Source organism: Talpa occidentalis, unplaced genomic scaffold, assembly GCF_014898055.3.
Source record: "Talpa occidentalis isolate TD23 unplaced genomic scaffold, MPIMG_talOcc4v2.1 talOcc4.10, whole genome shotgun sequence".
In the NCBI taxonomy this organism is placed as follows: domain Eukaryota; kingdom Metazoa; phylum Chordata; class Mammalia; order Eulipotyphla; family Talpidae; genus Talpa; species Talpa occidentalis.
The window spans coordinates 56,656,549-56,663,771 of NW_023600993.1; the positions used below are offsets into that span (position 1 = coordinate 56,656,549).

The 7,223-nt window shown below is 42.9% G+C and overlaps 1 long non-coding RNA gene across 1 annotated transcript; it reads left to right on the forward strand.

Moving 5' to 3' along the window:
• The first annotated feature begins 3,012 nt into the window (after positions 1 to 3,012).
• LOC119253227 (uncharacterized) lies at positions 3,013 to 7,002 on the forward strand. Its single transcript, XR_005127013.2, has 3 exons — positions 3,013 to 3,069; positions 5,071 to 5,115; positions 6,874 to 7,002. It is a non-coding gene; the product is annotated as an uncharacterized LOC119253227 (long non-coding RNA).
• The last annotated feature ends 221 nt before the right edge of the window (positions 7,003 to 7,223 follow it).

Sequence of the window (7,223 nt, forward strand, 5' to 3'; positions counted from 1 at the left end):
GAGAGCCAGAAGACACAAGATGGCACAGCTCCACTCTCGGAAATACCTCTTGTGGGTGCGGCCTGAAAGAGGAGACTCAATGAAGTGTATGTGGATGCTGTCCTGCCCCCAGCCAAGCTTTTGAGAGCTGGGCTGCTTCAGTAGAACGAGACAGAGAGGGATGATGACACCATGACAGAGTTGTCTGCAGAAGTGGTGTTGGGAGCAGAGAATAGCCACACTTTATTGTGCATGATCTAATAGGTCTAACAGAACACCAGCAATCTAGAAGGTAACCCAAGAGCTAGTATTCAGAGATTCAGTTAGCTTTCACTTTGTCCTGGAGTAACCCAATAGCAAGCATCTGTGGGATGCCACACTGGACAGGCTGCCAACCTGCTGGCACACTCAGGACAAAGATAGTCTTATCACTGACTTAGTTTCAAGGTTGACAGCAAAGCTGACATGGTGGAACAAAGCAGATCTAGGTATGTGGGGTGGGGACTGGACAGGTGGGTAGATCGGAGACTCTAGTTGAGGATAGACCATTCATTCTCTTGTTCAATGTCAAGGTCAACTCAGTCCCAAAGATTGTCCTGAATGTCATGATGAGGAGAGTAAAATGGTTCAGAACCTGTGTTGTGGGATCCCTAAGGTTCCCTGGAATTATCAGGGATATTTTGAGAGATAGATGTATAGTTTTACCCTATGACAACCTTCAACATTTTTATGTATTTATCTTCTATCAACTTTTATTTGAAGCAAGGAAATTCTCTAACTCCTTAGTAGCCCTTAACGCTAGAAACAGGGCCTCCCCTAGTGGCGCAGCTGTTGAGTGCTGGGCTGCAAAGCTGCCCGCAGCCTCTGCAGCGCCAGTTTGATCCCCAGCTGCTGTCGTGGGTCCCACAAGGCACGCAGACCTCTCCTGCCATGCCTGTTGCTCCCCTCAGCAGTGTATTTCATCAGTCTGCCTGCTCTGTTCCCCGCTCTGCTCTGGTGAATTCTCTCACCCTCCTGCACTTCTGACTGTACCCAGTACTTGTATAAATAAATAAATAAATAAATAAATAAATAAATAAATAAATAAATAAATAAATAAATAAATCTATCTTTAAAAAAAAAGTTAGAAACAGAACCTGACTTTCTAGCTGGACTGAGGGGAGTTGAATCCAGATTCTTTCATAATACAGAAGATGACTGTAACTTTGGTAGTCCTTTAACTTAACTGAATACATATTTGTTTTCATACAAATAAGGGTCACATGCATTGCCTCATTTATGGTGTAAGGATAAAAAAAGATGGCCTATACAACACACCCAGAATCAAATAGAAGCACAATAAAGGTTAGTTCTTTGCTTCTTTCCCAGCTACATCCAATAGACATACCAAGGTTGGACTCTACTTGCAGACCAGGCATCTCAGCATCACCAAAGAGAGGAAGAAGAGACTTGAGCCTGAGGAGCTTTTGGGGACACTGGTTTTTAAGCTTACCTTAGTCTTTTTTGAGGTCAACAAATGTTGCCTATCCCTTCCATTTCTCTGCTGGGAAACAGCTCCAGGCTGTTGCTGTGACCCACATATTGCAGATCTCTCCTGATCCTAATGGTGGTGGTGGTGGTGGGGGTGCTACAAAGATCTGTTGGGTGAGGCAGTGCTGACTTAGCAGGGACACACACTGACACTAGATGCAGATGTTGGTGTGAGCCCAGACTGGTGACAAGTGCTTCCACCAGACTCCTCACCACTAACAGTTCTGCTGAATATATTAGGTTCAAAATTTCTGTCAAGAAGTCTATAAACTAGACCAGAAATATTGAGAAGAGGCATTCCTTTGGAATTTCCAGTTCTCCCTCCTAGTATACCAGAGAATCTTAACAATACCTCAGGCTGCTTGGCACTCCAACTGAGAACAGAATTTCAGCTGAGACTGTTGAGAACTAGAACTGACAAATGGAAATGCTAGAGGAGGCAACAGAATCCCATTCTCTCTTTCTGGCTCATGCTGATTTAATTTATTTAATAGGTAAGAATTTATGAGGATTACTACATTCATCCTAGTTTCTTAATCATCTGGCAACTTATTTAGAAATTTTCCAAAGTGGAAAAAAAAGAAGATTCTCAGGTCTGATAACCAATTGCAAGAGAACAAAAATCTAAAGATTGGTTCATCTGTCTATGGTTTGTGTTCTCCTAGCAAAGAAATACTATTTGAATCATATATTATAGACTAGCATATATTTTTATCAGTTAGTCATTCATTTGATTTTTTAAAAAAATCATTAAAAATGTTTTGGAAATATCACATTCAAGTCATTATTCACCATGGTTGTATTAAAACTTGAATATGGATCTGTTGATTACTCTCTGGAATCTCAAATTGTAGAGCATTGGTGTGGGACAATACTCTGTGTCCTTTGCCCTGAACCAACTGTGGTTCTGAAGACATCATGTGAAGATGGTTGTAATCCTCCTTTTCCCCTGCCCCAGTAGCTGGGAGAGTAGAGGGAATAATCAGGAGAAGAGAGGAGCTGGTGACAAATTCCCTGGCATGGTTCTGAGGGGCTGAATATGTCTCTCTCTGTGACAGCTCCATGATCCTTTTAAGTCATGTTCCATAACTGCCAGGAGCCCAGTCTCCTCTCCTGGGGCCATCTTGTTTCTGTGCAAGCCCAAATGTTATGGTTGGTGGGTTCTCATCTGTGCACTTTCAACTGCAGTTTCAGGGCAGTTTCAGGACAGTTTATAGCTGGACTGAGGGGAGACTGAATCCAGGTTCTTTCATAATACAGAGATGACTGTAACTTTGGTAGTCCTTGAACATAACTGAATACATATTGACTCAGGCTGAAGGGTTTATTTACAAAGGAGAGAGAGAAGTTGGGAGAGAAGATTGGAGAGAGGAAAGTATTAGTGAAAGGACAGAGACAGTTAACAGTGTTTTGAAGGTCACAAAGTTCTTGAAAGTCATGAAGTTTTCAGGTCACAAAGGTCTTGAAGGTCTCAACAGAGGTGACATTACAGCAGTTAGCAACAGCAATTGTGAAGGTTGGGCAGAGCAGCACTGGACACTGGACCCACTGGGACCAAGGGTAACAGCATCAGGGGTGGTGCTGGATGTGTCAGAGGCAGAGACCAGTGTTATAGGTCTCAGAGAGGCTGGGCATAAAGCCAACAGCAACTTGCTCTTCTTGGGGCAAGTAGCACAGAGGCAATGGTGTCATTCAGCAGACAAGGTTAGAGGTCAGGTGCAGGAAGGTGTGGTACCAGGAAAGAGGGTTCAGTTTCAGTTTCCTGAAAAATCTGACTGCTCTTCCAACTGCCTCTTTAAGTCCTACTCAAGTCTTTCTCCAAGCTCCACACAAATCCTCTTCAAGCTCCCCCACCACCAGCATCCTTCAAGCTGATTGGAACCTGACTTAAATAGTCTCCAGGGTGCCCACCTTTTGACCCTAATTGGCCCTGTGGTTGATTAGCAACCATGGGAGATCCAAACAGATTGGATGGTTTTTCTATCCTATATTTGCATAACTTCCATGGGAGCTCCAATCAGATGTGAAGGTTTTAATCTTATATTTGCATAACTGCCAAAGTGAGGGGTGGAAGGGGAAGGAACTACATCAGCTGGAAACACTAGGAACTTGGGGGAGGGGACTCAAATCCCAGCTGTTTGTTTGGTGGTAGTCAAGCTCCAGTCAAATTGGTCCATTCTTAAGTCTATCCTGGAGTCTGATAGAAAAGTGAAAAACTCAGTCCCTACCCAGACTGGAAATGCATTGAGGTCAGGACCAGCTCCTGGGCTGGAGGGCTCCAAGGAACTCAGGGAGCACAAAGGAAAATGCACTAGATTCTCCTCAGCAGAGCTGGGTTTAATATTTTAGGGACCTTGTTTCAAGGACCCTGCTTCAATAGAAAGGTCGATGGTCCTGCTAAATGGGGCTTGTCAGAGAGGTCTGTGTTTGTGGCAGAAACAAAGGTAGAAGCTACCGGGGAAACCGTGAGAGAACCTGAACTCATCCCCTAGTGTAGAAAACAAAGTTGAGAGCCTCCCTGGTGGTGCAAAGGGTTAAGATCCAACCTATGAAGCTATCCGTAGCCACTGCAGCATGAGTTCCATCTTCTGCCAGGGAGGTGACCCACATGGCGCAGCAGGCCTCTCCTGTCTTGCCTGCTGCTCCCCTCAGCAGTGTATTTCAGTAGATCTGCCTGTTTGTTTCCCACTCTGTCTCAGGTGAATCCTCTCATCCCCTAAACTTCTGGCCTGTACCCCAGTTCTTGTATGCATAAACAAATATTTTTTTTTTTTAAAAGGAAAACAAAGTTGGACTGCAGGAGAACTCCATTCCCCTCTGACCAGGAATCTGCTGCCATCTGACTTGTCTTTGTATATACATTTCTTTTCTGTCCAGCTGTTGTTAAGATATTCTTTAACACTGGCTTTGAGCAGCTACATTATGATGCTCTTTATTCTAGTTTCCTTCAGGGTTTTTGTATTCGAGGTTGTTGAACCAATTGTGTCAGGGGTTACAGATATCATTTAGATCATTATTTCTCCAAATACTTTTCTGTTCACTTCCATTCTTTGGAAATCATAAGTGTATTATTAAACCTAATGTCCCACAGCTCATTAAAGCTTGATAGTTTTTATTCGGTCTTCTTTTTTGTAATTTACAACATATCATTTCCACCACTGTCTTTAGACTTATTTTTTTCTGCAATAATTTGCCAGATGTGCCATGCATATCTTTTTTATCTGGAATGATGCCATTTTTACCTGTAGAAATTAGATGGAAACTTTTTATATCTCCCTTCAATATTCCCTCTGTTCTGGAACATATAAATACAGGTACATATAAACTCAGGCACCCCTGAGTAAGTTTCAATGAGTGATTTCTGCCCCCCCCCCACTTCTTTTCTTGCCTAACATATATGACTAGATGTCAGGGCTGAAAATTTTACTCTGTACTGATATTTCCATAGAAATCTGAGCCTTCTGCTAGGACATGGTTAAAATTGCTCTGGAATAATTTGACCTTTATAAGTCTTGCTATATTAGAAGGATAACAACTAATATTTGCTTTCCTCATTAACAGGGGAAAACATGTCTGAACACTGTACATGATGCCCTTAGAATCAAGGTGGGTGCTATTCACATAAGTGGTGGAAATGAAGTATTCGCTCTCTGGGTGAGCCCCCAAGACAGACCATCCCCATCTTCCAGGTCGTCCTTCTCTGGCCTCCTGCAAATTCATAACCTGCAGGGCTACTCTGTGTTAGCTGGGAACTTGCAGGGTGTTCTCTCTCTCTCTCTCTCACTCTCTCTCTCTCCCAGCTGCCAGAGCCTTCCTAGACCCCCAACTCCATCTTTCTCCCAGAGAGACCAGGCTCCCCCTTGGGACTATTCTTCTGGCACCTGTACCATAGCCTGGTGATTATCTGAGAAAATTGTTGGGACAACCTCTTCCATTTTTCCTTTCTCAGGGGTCATCCCAGTGTCTATAGTCTTTAGAAACAGTGCTGTATATATTTTAAGTAGTTTTTTTAAAAAGAAGTTTCAGATAGAAGTGCAAATATGGAATCTTTTTTTTTTTTAAGATTTATTTATTTATGCATATAAGAACTAGGACACAAGCCAGAGGTATGGGGGGTGAGAGGATTCACCAGAGACAGAGTTGGGAACAGAACAGGCAGATTGACTGCCGGACACTGCTGAGGGGAGCAGCAGGGTAGACAGGAGAGGTCTGCTGCGCCATGTGGTTTGCTCCTGGCAGGCAGGGATCTAACTCATGCTGCAGAGGCTGTGGACAGCTTCACATTTAATCCCTTGGGCCATGAGAAAGGCCTCTGGAATCTTTTCATTTAATCTTTGTCAGTAGAGGTTCTCACCTTGCTGGTCCTGAAATCCCTTTTCCAAATGCATGATTAGACATTTCTTTTGTATTCATTTCTAACTGAATTCCTGTGCCAATGCTGGAATGTTAACACACATTTGAAATTGCATGATGTGAAGTTGAAACTAGTCATTCACAATGAATTTCATCAATAAAGTCATTCATTTATTCAATACTTCTTTACCAAATAAATACTGTACTTGAGTTTGAAATACTTATCCTTCAAGAAAAGAAACCTGGAGGGCCTCCCTGGTGGCATAAGGTTAAGACACAACCTGTGATGCTGTCTGCAGCCACTGCAGCGTGAGTTCCATGCAGGGAGATAACCATGTGGCACAGCAGACCTCTCCTGTGTCACCCGCTGCTCCCCTCAGTAGTGTATTTCAGTCAGTCTGCCCATTCTGTTCTCCACTCTGTTTATGGTGAATCCTCTCACCTCCCCCCACACCTCTGACCTGTACTCCAGTTCTTGTACACATAAATAAACAAATCTTTAAAAGAAAAAAAAAAGAACCCTGGAACCTGCCATGCTGGAACTGGGGTTTATGGTTTGCCTCGTAGCTTTATAGCTATAAACAAATGCAATATCCAGAATTTATACTTATATTTATTCATATACTTGGCACTTTATAGTAAAGCAATGCAAAGCTATGAGCAGACTATGAGAGCAGATGGATGCTTGGGAATTTCCTGGAGGAGGTGACATAGATGGGTAGAAAACATAGTGGGAATCATAGGAAAGAGGGATCTAGGTAGCAAATTATGTGTGATGTTCAAACAAGGAAATTTGGGACACTCTGAGGACCTGAGACGGCATTGAGTGAGTGGAGAGGTGAATGCTGTGGCTGAGGCCAGGGCTTCAGCACATGTGGCTTGCAATTGGAAGTTTGGATTTCACTGTAGGTGTTATGTGTACAGGTAGTTAAAAGGTTTCAATCTGGTATTTGATGGTGTGGATTTATATTCCAAATCCTGACTGTGTATGTCATGCTAACTTGATTGCAGAGGAAACAAGAATGACCAAAAGTAAACCAGTTCACAAGATTACTTCTGCTGCAGCAGTGGTCATGGGGACAGGAGGAAGCCAACTAAGCAGTCTCCAGAAGATCTTAATTTTCCCCTATTCTTTCTCAAAGCTCACTTTGTATCAGCTTGAAATGTTTTCCTTCAGGAATAAAGCCAACATTTCATTACAAAATGAATCCCTGACAAGTGAGATCCCTTGGGCAGATCTTATCCAGTGACCCACAGTGAAGATCCATTCTCATGGAAATTCTCTAAGCCATATGCTCCCAAAAGAAATTTGGGCAAGTCCTTAGTGGAATGTTGCCACTCAAAACTATTATTCACCAACC